Below are 11775 nucleotides of genomic sequence, written 5' to 3'. Positions count from 1 at the left end.
GAGTTCATAGTTATTCATTAAGCCAAGGGAGAAACCCACAATGCTGGTTGTGCTTTCGAAAGAATGTTTTTGTGTTACATTTTGAAAAAAAGGATGCACACATGTTTGAGTTTCAGACACACAGTGACAATTCGAAGTGACATAAGCCCTGACAGTCACATTTTATCTGCGTGAGGTTATCTGTGAGTTAGGTGCTTATGAATCTCGCTCGCGGTTGGCTCAGTGCCGCGCATTCTGCTTCAATGAACAGCAATGTAGCGCGGGCCTCCGGGCGCTGAAGCACTCACCTTGTCAAAAACGAAGGCACATCAAATTCATGAATATGTGGCAGAGCGCCAATCTTTGGCAGATAACATCTCGAAGGAAATATTACAGTATCGCAGGGTCTGTGTAAATTACCTAAATGTTTATAGCAACGAGAGGCAACACACACGGGTTGCTGGCAGAGGAATGCTGGCATCGTACTTTATGGGACCGTGTTTTCTGATGGCTTTGACAGCTCAAGTCAATTGGGCTTGTTGTGTTTGCTTTTGAGATAATGACCCCATTGTTTAACAGCATGGCCCTCATGCAAGTGATTGTGAGACATGAAACCAGTAAATATACTGTTGAGGTCATGAGTTTGCATACACCTTGCACATCTGAAAAATGTTTATAGTAAAAAAAATTGTTCTTAATTTAGTCTTGCCCTGAACAAGTTGTTTCACATAACAGATGTTTACAAATAGTCCACAACACAGAATAATAACTACATTTACAAACGTAATCCAGTCTTGCTTCCTAAAACTGTTTGATGTTGCCTGGACATGTAATTATTTGGGTCTTTTGTGTCCCGAGACATTAAAGAGAAACACAAAGATATTTGGAAGAGTGTCAGCAAACAAAAATGTTCTTGGCCACCATTGACTGCCACAGTATTTATTTTCCCTACCATGGCAGTAAATGGGGGATGATATCTGTTTTCTGACTGACATTCTTCCGAATATCTTCCTTTAGGTTTAGCGGAACAAAGAAATTCATACAGGTTTGGAACTGAGGGTGAGTAAATGATGACAGAATTTTCATTTTTGGGTGAACTATCCCTTTAAGTTATCCACTGATCTTTAGACAAATCCACGCTTTTCCATCTTCTGCATATTTGACCCTTTCCCTCCAGCGTATGATGCTGAGACCTGTCACCACAGCTGTAGATTGTCTGACCTTAGTTGTGTTCCTGGAGAAGCAGGATGGCTGGCTCTATAGACTCCTTTCGAGCCGACGTCACGATTAAGTCACGGCCTTCGCTGGAGGCAAAACCATGGGAAAACTGGAGGCGGCCAATACAAATCAGCCAGAGTCGGCTACATAAGGAGTTTAAATTATCATCTTGCTGTGTTTTTGAGTGCCAGAATCGACAGAGTGAAGGCTCTAATCTGACATTTTAACACATACCATTGCCAGAAAAAACGACGACAGTATAGTTAAACACAATAAAACTAGCGGACTTCACAGAAACGATCAACAAAGATGCTTGCATTTACAGCGCAGACACTATATCACTTAATAAACTATTGTCTAAAGATGTAAAGCTATTCTCTCTCAGTTTGTCTTGACTATACACGCTTGGCTTCTATCTCTATGTGGTATGTGTGGATGTCAGACCACTTAACTGGAGGTATCGTAATCCTGACAGATCATCCATCCATTGAGTTACAGTGTACAGGTCGGCCAATCTGGTTCCTTCCGTTAAAGTTGACTTTTTGTTAAACACACATAAAAGAGATTCTTCTGGTGGCACATAATGTGATTTTTTTCTTGTCAAAACCTGCAACATCAATAATAAACACAACAAAACAACGCGAGTTCAGCTGTGTGTGCTTCTCACTGCTGGCAGTGTAAGTTCTTCGTATGCACGCTAGGCGTTTCCAAATAAACATTTTAACTAAAAGAAATAACACTATTATACTAGTAGCAAAATTACTACTTAACATTAACACTTGATAGATTACACGTACACACTCTTGAGAATATAATGTCACATAAGCAACACCTCGTGCAATCGCGGCAGACCCGCCCGCGGGACGACGCGGTTATTTTATATACACATCCATATTAATATCTAGCAAAAACATGTTAAATGAACACATGAACCTTATATAAAGATGTTTTGCTCTGATATATCACCGATCTCACCTGCAACATCAATAAACACACGAAAACAACGTGAGTTCAGCTGTGTGTGCTTCCCACTGCTTGCAGTGTAATTTCTTCGTATGCACGCTAGGCGTTTAGGGGCTCACTATTGCCACCTAGTGTCACCTCGCCAGCCTACACAGGCCTTAGTGATATACAGTTTTAAATGCGCAAACAGCAACCAATAATAAGATATAAACATAAAAAAACAGGCAACCAAATCTATACCACTACATTTTTCAACAACAGTCACAGTTCCAGGCTGTGACTGACCTTACATATTCAAATTAAAACAGATTCTCTCCAGTCATTGTCAAAAAACAATGCTCGCTAGTGTTAGTAAAGCGGCTAGTGGAATCTTTCTGCCTCCACCTATGCTCCGCCACGAAAACGCGTCACAACGTTTACTAACACAAAAAGGGTCTATACCCCAGAAGAATTTAGCCCGACAGGCAGAGGCGGATTAAGACCTCATGGTGCCCCTGGGCACTTGCCCAATTGCCCAAATGGTTAATCCGCCTCTGCCGACAGGCACGGTCACCCCGCTTGAATGAACTGATGCAAAATGTGGGCCCATTTCATTCTGATTCTGGCTCGGGCAGGAAGTTAACTGTAAAACCAGAAAAGGCATTTCATGTCACATATTTACATGTAATTATTGTCACTGACACTAAGTATACAGTCGCATGTAAATATCTGAGTGCATGATCATTGAAAATGCAGTAAGAACGTAAACATTGGTTTCATCAACTATGATGAAATATACAAATATGCATGCATTCTATAGACAGTCAAACAACAAAATAACTTTTTTATAATTCCTCATGTTAACAAAATATGTTTTTAAGTCGAAATGTTTATGATTTCATATTTGAAAGGAACAACATCATGGTTCCACTCAGAACACCTTGGAAATGCACAGCAACGTGCTGGCAATCATTCAGTACACGCTACCGTCCACCTAGCAACCACTTCAAAACCCTTAGCAACAGCAATCATGCAATTAAGTAATTAGTGTCAGTGGTACAAGTACATGCAAATATTGCTTATATCCTGTGAACACAATATTGCTTGATCCTGGAGGGCCTGCCTATTCCATATTATGTTTAGCATGGCATGTTGACGTATAGATAGACTGATATCGTGCAGATCAAGTTTCTGTGTAAATCATTAGAAACCTATACCTCATTCCAACTGAATGCAAGGCCAGTCAGGTTGAACATGCTTTTATTTAGAACTATGACTGTACAATGTACATCCACCAGACTTTCAGGCTGCTGTCTTTACTAACCGGCCTACCAATGTATCAGGTGCTAATCTGCTATCGAAACATGTTATTAAGGCCATTTTATTAACTCTGGCTAAAGCAATATTTCACAGGTTTTATTTTGAAAGGAGTAATCCCTGGATTGCCGTCTCAAAGGTAGGTTAGCGTAAAACAATGCAATGCTGGAATGTTGTTTAGCAGCAGCAGCAAACAAATAAAAAAACTGCATGACAAAATATTCATGCACTTTGACATAAATGCTTTTACATGCTGGGCTCAGTTTCAATGTCTGAGAGAAAAGGTTGTCTATGACAAACCTGGCTGCCCACTAACCATTTTTAGAAAATGTTAAAAATAAACAATTTTAGAATTTTTTTTTAGAAATGTTGATCGATAGTATCCACTGATGCAAACTACAAAACTGTGTTTTAAATGGAACATATGTTTTTTACGTGATTCACGTAATGTAAATCGCAATTATCAGTGTGACGAGACAAGAGATAGTAATGGAGGCGTTTTCAGCGTTTTATTAGGGGTAGGATTAGGAACAAATGTGTACATATTAAATTGTGGGGCTTTGAAAGTCTGTTTATAGGTGCTAAGCCTATAAAATTGAAAAACTTTTTTGCAAATGCATTATTTAAGAATAAATTCTAATAGACAAACACCTTTTCTTTATTTGTCAGTTTCTTTATTCCTTTGACAAGATCTCCCAAGACAAGTGTCTACAGCCTTTATAAGATAAGTCCACAGCTGCGTCTCAATTCGAAGGCTGCGTTTGTTGGGCACACACGTCATTATTTCAGAAAGGCAAACGTTACATTTCAAGGTAAGAATGAAGCAATGATTAAGTCCCTCTCCCTTGCTTACTCCAGCTTTAATCCTTCTAGTGGCATGGCCTTGTAAACTAATGGTACTGTTTAGCGTGTTGACAAAATGTTATATGCTCTCCTACTTGTAAGTCGCTTTGGATAAAAGCATCTGCCAAATGTATAAATGAAAATAAATGCAAGGTTTTCATGTATTTTTAACAACTTTCCGCCCCTCCATATCCTCTGCAGTTCCTCCACAACATTTTGATTTTTTCGTATTTTATTTTTTGCTCTATCATACTACGCTGAAAAAATACATTTTTCTACATGTCCAATTTACTTAATTGAAAAGAAGTTTTTCAAAAAATGATCACAACGTGATTTTTTCATGTTCAGTCATGTGATAGTTCACCCCAAAATTTTTATTCTGGTATCATTCACTCACCTTCTTGTCATTTTACACATGTATGACTTTCTTTCTTCTGCAGAACACAAAAGAAGATATTTTGAAGAATGTTGGTAACCAAACAGCGCCGGCCACCGTTCACTTGTGTGGACACAATACCAATGCAAGTAATTGGGTGCCCATTAACAATATTCTTCAGATAAATATTTCCATACAGCATGCTTTGCGTAATACTGCATTTAGAGAGTAATTTTCATGTATATACAAAGTGTTGTTTTATATGTTTTACCATTGTTCAGAAGAGCGTTGCCTTTGCTTGGGTAGTGGGCGGTTACATTTTTACATTTTAAATGTTTAAATTCATTAAAGATAAATGAACATTGTATGTCATTAGCTAAAAATATAAAGTTGAGAACATCAAAATCTAAAATCTTAACAAACATAAGCTGTGCAACTTGAACGTAAATACATTATGCCGAGTAAACATAATTACGTGCAACCGATGTACATATTTTTATGTCAATACAAAAGATTTTTTTCAGTGTACATGCATATAACATTTTCATATTCAATTTGTTTTTATAAAAGCTGCTTTATCACAGTGTGACCGAACTGCCCTGAGCTCCAGGAAACTATTCGAGTTTTCCATCCATCTAGTCACCTGTCACTTAACACCCTAAACAATTTTGTTCCTATTGGTTTATGAAAAAAAATGTTGGCTGAACAATCACTATTCTAAGTAATCTAAAGCAGCTGTTCTTTAATAAACTTGCGATAACTTTCCAATCAGAACTAATGCTTGTGTAAAAAGTAGTGTTTTAATGCTTTTAGCCTTTTATGCACCTCACCTTGTTCAGCTGGAAAAGTATAAAAGTGAGCTAATTCTACCTGTAGACTCATGAAAGTTTCTTTTTGCAGTGATATTTTCCTCATTTTCCTCTCTTTGATGGAGTCATAAGGCCTGGTGCAGGAGCCAGGGGTGTATTAAAAATATATGAACCATGTAATTGCAGTGATCAGTTGGATAATCATGTCCGGGCGACATGGTAAGAAAAGCTTATGTTTTTCTTTCAAAAGTACTCTTTTATATAAACTTCTGTGGTTAGTAATCCAAACATCATTGATGACTACATTCATTTTGCAGGCCTTTGAAAAACTTTATGTACGTGTATATGAGCATACATATACTGTAGGTGTGCGTGTGCATGTGCGTGTGTGTGTGCACTTCTTCATTCTTCAGTTTAACGCACAATGATTTTGTACATATTTTGGAGATCTATGAATTTCTCTTCGCACGTACTACAGCAACAGCGTTAGCATACCACATTACAGGCTGTCACTCAAAAGCACTAACTCCGCCCACTGACTCTCTGCCGACCCCCATCTGACCTCTTACACATACGGCAGTTGGAGGAAGCAGGTGCCCGCAGAAACGGCTCTGACATCCACCTCTGTCAAAGCTTTCGTTAAAAATGAGAGTAAACTGTCCGTGATGGGAGAGACCTCTCAACACCTGACACTGGCAGATCTGGGCTTCCTCTTTTTTCCTCCCCCCGCTGGAAAATATCATGCAGAGGCACACAGCCTGCTCGTTCGCAAGCGACTTAAAATGAAAAAGAAAACACACTGCCTGACGTTAATGCCTTTAATTCTCTTTTCCACAGTTTTGGCTGTGGTGCCGAACAGTTACGATGAAGGGAAGGAGATCCAGTCTATCAACACAGGAAAGTACAAGAAAGGGATTAGGAAGGGTGAGGACAAGAGTGCTGTAAAGAATTTACTTTAAATGAACTTGCAGAAGGAAATTCACTAAGAAATAATTTAATGAATTTTGTTTGCATATGCAATCTGCGTTTATTTTTTGCGATTTTGCGTTGACTAAATATTGCCCCGTGATAATAATGTTCAATTCAAATCTGCATCTTGCCAATTGTTGGAATGAGTGCAGGGAGGAGGGATGAGCAGATTATCACTATTGGCTGTGTCGCAATATAACTTTAAAATATATAAAACATCAATATTTTATAATATCAGTTTTAACACAATATAAATAATATGTCAATACCATTATATATTTTTGATTTTGCTTTAATATTACTTTATACAAAACACTGTATGATAATATTGGAAATAATTCAGCGGCAGGGACTGCTGGCAGTTCACGGTGCACTTGTAAAAATACAAAATAATTATTTTTTATTTATTTAGATTCGTTTAGTTGAATAGGCACAGTACCAAAAAACATGATTCCAGACAAAGGCTGGAAAATAAGAATTGCCCAGTATAGGCTAATTTGTCTCTCAGGTCCCTAAAAAAGATTTTCTAAAAAAATAAAGATACATTTTTCTGAAATCATTATTTATTTATTTATTAAGGGAAAATAGATACTACGATAATATTGCTGTAAATATTACCATAAATTCTTTTGGCCATGGTAGTTGTGTAATGAAAGTAGTGTGACGGTCCTAATCATGATCTGACTGTAGCTGATGAGAATCGGCTAAAACATTTCGAAAACTTGCTTGACTACTCCACATGTGGATATATGCCCGATTAAAATGGTGTTCTGTCATGATCGGTAGAAACTATAAACACACACTTAAAATGAACCAAATAACTGTATACATTAAAGGGTCACAAAGTTAATTAACAGAAGTTTTGTAAAAAAAAAGCTATCACCTTGTTAAAACAAGTTTTTGCACCAAAGAATCATGAGCAAAGTAGCACAACTGTTGAGTAAATTCATCCTTCACTTTTTCACAGCTTGCGATTGTTTCCCAAACAGTCCAAATGTCCACTCAGATTGAATGACAATGGGCTTCAAACAGCTGCGCGGTGTGACTGTACATCATCCATTATTGACTGTACATCATCCACTGTGGACCCCAAATGTAATGAATCAGTTTCTTGCTTTGCAAGACAGAATTTCAAATGTTTTTTTTTTTCAAATTGAAGCCTTCCAGCCTGACTCTGTTTATGGACTTTTCAAGCATATCATTTCCATAACACACATTCACTACTGCACCAGCCTGTCAACAAATACGTAATTGCAAAGGCAGTTGATCTTGCATTACACAGTGTGCAGCGTGGCAGTCCTGAAGTTTCTTTGGCTCTGAAAGCAGCTTCTCTTATAAATCCAAGTGGCGGTGTAAAATGTGAATTGCAAGCCTGTGGCAAATGTGTTTCATGAAGTGAATTAAGATTTGTTCTGTGCCATTATAGGAAATAAGCGGTTGAGGTCTGGCACGAAAGAGCGTAACTCCCAGCGTAGGAAGAACACTGTGACCATTAGAATACTGTGAAATACGTTTGTGTGTGCATGAATCCCAGCATAAAACATGACAGTGGTTTTTGGCTCAGTCTTTGCTGAACTCTTAGATCATGTTGAGAGAGAGCGCAAGAGGAAAGCCATGAAGCAGATGAGACGTCCTGAGCGGACCAGGCTGTGCTGGTGGCTTCTGGGACATTCTGTGCGCAGCTGTGCCCGGTGATGACTTATAGCTCGACCAGCTGGGTGACAGTGACTGCTCTGCCCCGCTCTTCCATCTTCACCGTCCACCCGTCCCCATCACATACTCTTAATGGGGTGTCTGGGCACCAGAACAGGGAGATCAGATGTCCCACGGACTCCATGCTATCTGTGCCATGTCTGACTCATCTCTCTGTGGATGTCTCGGGGAAAGTGGTCGAAGCTCTGGATGTTAGCGGTGGGGGACTGGAGATGGTTCTCCGTATTGAAGAACCAAGAAGTTTTGCCGCTGTCTACATGGGAAGCCCTCAAGGTGGAGATCAAAATGACACAAATCCCTGCGTCCCCTCCGGTGATAGAAGGCCTAGAACCAATGCAATGAACCCCCCCGAATTCTAGCTACAGTGCACATAATAAATGTACGTAGTTATATAAATTAACAAACACTTGTGACATCACTACTTGTGGGCGGGGCCCTGGCTCATAGTTCAAGAAGAGATAGGTTAGAGCAGGATTTATCAAAGTAAACTGGACACGCGAGAATGGTGGATGCGTGTGGATCTGTGTGTAAGTCTATGAGGCAATGAGTGTTTAATGTGTGTAGGCGGCAGCGCCATCTCGCAGACGCTGGACACATTGTTGACCGGTATATTACAATGACTGAGCGGGGGTGGATTGCTGAAGGGTAATTGCTACTGTAAATACATTTGCTAATATCTGAAATAACAGCAGGCAGATGTCCCCACAGAACAACCATTTGCAACGATTGATAGGTTTTTGATGCAGCTGATTTGTACATTTATTGAGAGAATGTACAGACTGGTAATTGTTAAACAAGTGTTAACCAGAAATTAAACTTAATGAAAGGAACTCCTGTATTGAACTGAAACGGGGAGCCAATACTGCCGCGGAAAAAATTAAGAGACCATTCCCAATGTGAAAGATGACAGCAAGACACATGAAAACTTTGATAAAAATAGAGGTAATCCCACAAAAATATTTGTTTAACTTTCCTTAAATACATGTACAAATACAGTATTACTGTTGTATTGCTTAAAAGTGAGTATGAATTTACAGAGCAAAAAAAAACAGAGCATCTTTTTCTGTTATTTTGACCTAATTATACACAGCGAACCAACATGAACAATTATATTGGTTTTAACTATCATGTTACCTAATGCATTTACTAATGATAAAACAAAAAAAAAACACCTTATGGCTAAATGTTACTAATAATAGTTATTGGAACTTGTCAGGGCAAATAGCACTATTATAATTTTAATTCTATTTATGAAGTGTCAACATTTTTGACTGAACCAATTCATGCATCTTATTCTCTGTTTGAAATACTGTGTTTAGCATGCCCACACAAAACAAAGATTCTGTACATAATGTACAATATATGGGCAGAGTAACAGCATTGCTTTTAAAACATGTAATCATTGTCTGTCATTCTCTGTCAGAGCGATGGATCTCATCATGATGAATTATAGATACCGTGCTGTTAGTTTATGTGCATGCCCTCCATAATGACAGGTTTTCCTCTGGAGGTGAAGACAACAGGGTCATTGTTCATACAGTAGAAGGGTGGATCCTGTCCCCTGGACAGGTTGTGGTTTCTGCTCTTGGTATGGAGAAATCGCCTCCCCTGTCACAACAAAGATAAGGCAAGCACACGGATGTTAGCACAAGTTGTGTTTTTTTTACTTGCAGTATACTAATCGCCGGTGTACAAGATGAGCTGACAGGTGAAGGTGGAGACAGACGAGCGATGATACAAAGGTTGGTTAAGGGACGTAGGGGAATGGTTTGGGGGTGACGTTGCCAAGGTTACCGGACACCACTGACCTGAATGTGAACCTGGGGCCAGGAGAAGAAAATGGTTGCCTTTTCAGTTACAGAGACATGTCCTCGGGACATTTCCATAACCTGACCGTACCACACAGAGGCTACCTAGAATGCAACAGGCCTGCTGCAACCTGCCATGACAGAAGAGACTTAACAGACGTCACTCAGGGAGACAGCTATAGCTACATGTTCATTAATATGATAAGTAACGAGTTTGGAGTATTAACCAGATTAATGCACGGCAGGAGCTATTTATTCTTTTATTTCATTTATTTCATTTTGTTTTATTATTTTATTTTTTTTATTTGATTTGATTTGATTATTTTTTATTTTATTTTTTAGTGCATGTTGCATGTTTATTAAGTGCATAAGTGCATGGTTTTATCCCCAACCATCTGAATATCATGTATTTAGATAAAATTTCCTTGGAGGTTTACTTGCATGTTTTAGAGATTAAAAAATATGAGCTATTGACAATTTTCTGTTATTAATAAAGAAATTAAAATTATTGAAAGCATTTATTTTAATATAGCTCTATATAAAAAATTAGGGGCCCTTCTCTTGTAGGTGTTAAAAAACAAACATATAATTATCGACAATAAATAGAAATTAAAAGTAAGCCACTGCTGATATCATGCACTATGTAATACAAGCTAAAATTAGTTCAGTGCATTTTCTATTTTGCAGCTTTTGTATTTGGGTGTTGTTTGATTTACACTGCATAGTGCATAATGTTGTTTATTTACTAACATTAGTTCACGTTCACACAAATGCTTCATAGTTTTGGATTGCAGTGCAGAGATCTTTACTACAAACCTTCCTGAAACTTTTATCAAAACTACACAAAAACAAACTCAATACTAACTGATTACCAACCATGATGCAAGCACACTTGTCTACGAGCTGTGTTACATGACCCGAAAAGTTTCAGCTGAACTATGCATCGCTGATAGTCAGTGACACTTCAATCGTTGGCATTTCCACTCCAACTTCCTGTTTTGACAAATCTCAGCCATAATCCTCTTTTACTGCCTCTGGTTTGAAGCTACCTTTGACCCTGACCCTAAGCTGCACACACACACACGTGTATATGTTCAGTCATGCATGAACACACACACACAGCCCAGGGTGATTACCTTTGCTCTCATCAGTGTGTGGTACAAATGAACAAAAATGCACTCGACGGAAAAAAACCTGTTTGAGCGGGTCAGTGAAGTGCGGTACAGGACAACGTGAGGAAGATTATAGTCATAATCGTTTGTTTGCTTGTGCAAGAACAAATTGTTAGAAATGTGTTTTGCAGATTCTTTTTGCAAGTAAAAATAAAACAACAAATGCATACAGATATATTACTACTCATTTACTACTCAAAGTAAAAGATGAAATACCTTTTTCCAGCTCAAGGGAGTTGAAAGATAAATGTGAAATGTGAATCAGGTTGAATCAAAATATACATTTTGGATATAATATTTGAAAAATGAAAATATATTGAAAAATGTTGCTTATTTCTTAAGGGCTGGTTTGCTCTTTCTTGACTATATGTGGTTTATCTTATTTTTACTTAATGGTTCTTGATCTTCAATATTGTTTGTTTATTTGGTGATGTCTATGCATCTATTTAAATATGGAGATAGATACATAATAGACACATACTTATTAAGACATCATGCTGTTTATTTGTTCAACTTTGTTTAACGTTTTTTCATCGTAATTTATTACTATAATTGAAAAATCCAACCAAGGTTAATTGCAAAAAAAAACGTTAATTGACTTTTTTATTGACTTGGAGTTGACCCTGCTC

This window comes from Triplophysa rosa, linkage group LG12 (assembly GCF_024868665.1).
Source record: "Triplophysa rosa linkage group LG12, Trosa_1v2, whole genome shotgun sequence".
NCBI classification, from domain to species: domain Eukaryota; kingdom Metazoa; phylum Chordata; class Actinopteri; order Cypriniformes; family Nemacheilidae; genus Triplophysa; species Triplophysa rosa.
The sequence above is the reverse complement of the archived record's forward strand: the minus strand, read 5'-3'. Positions refer to the sequence as shown.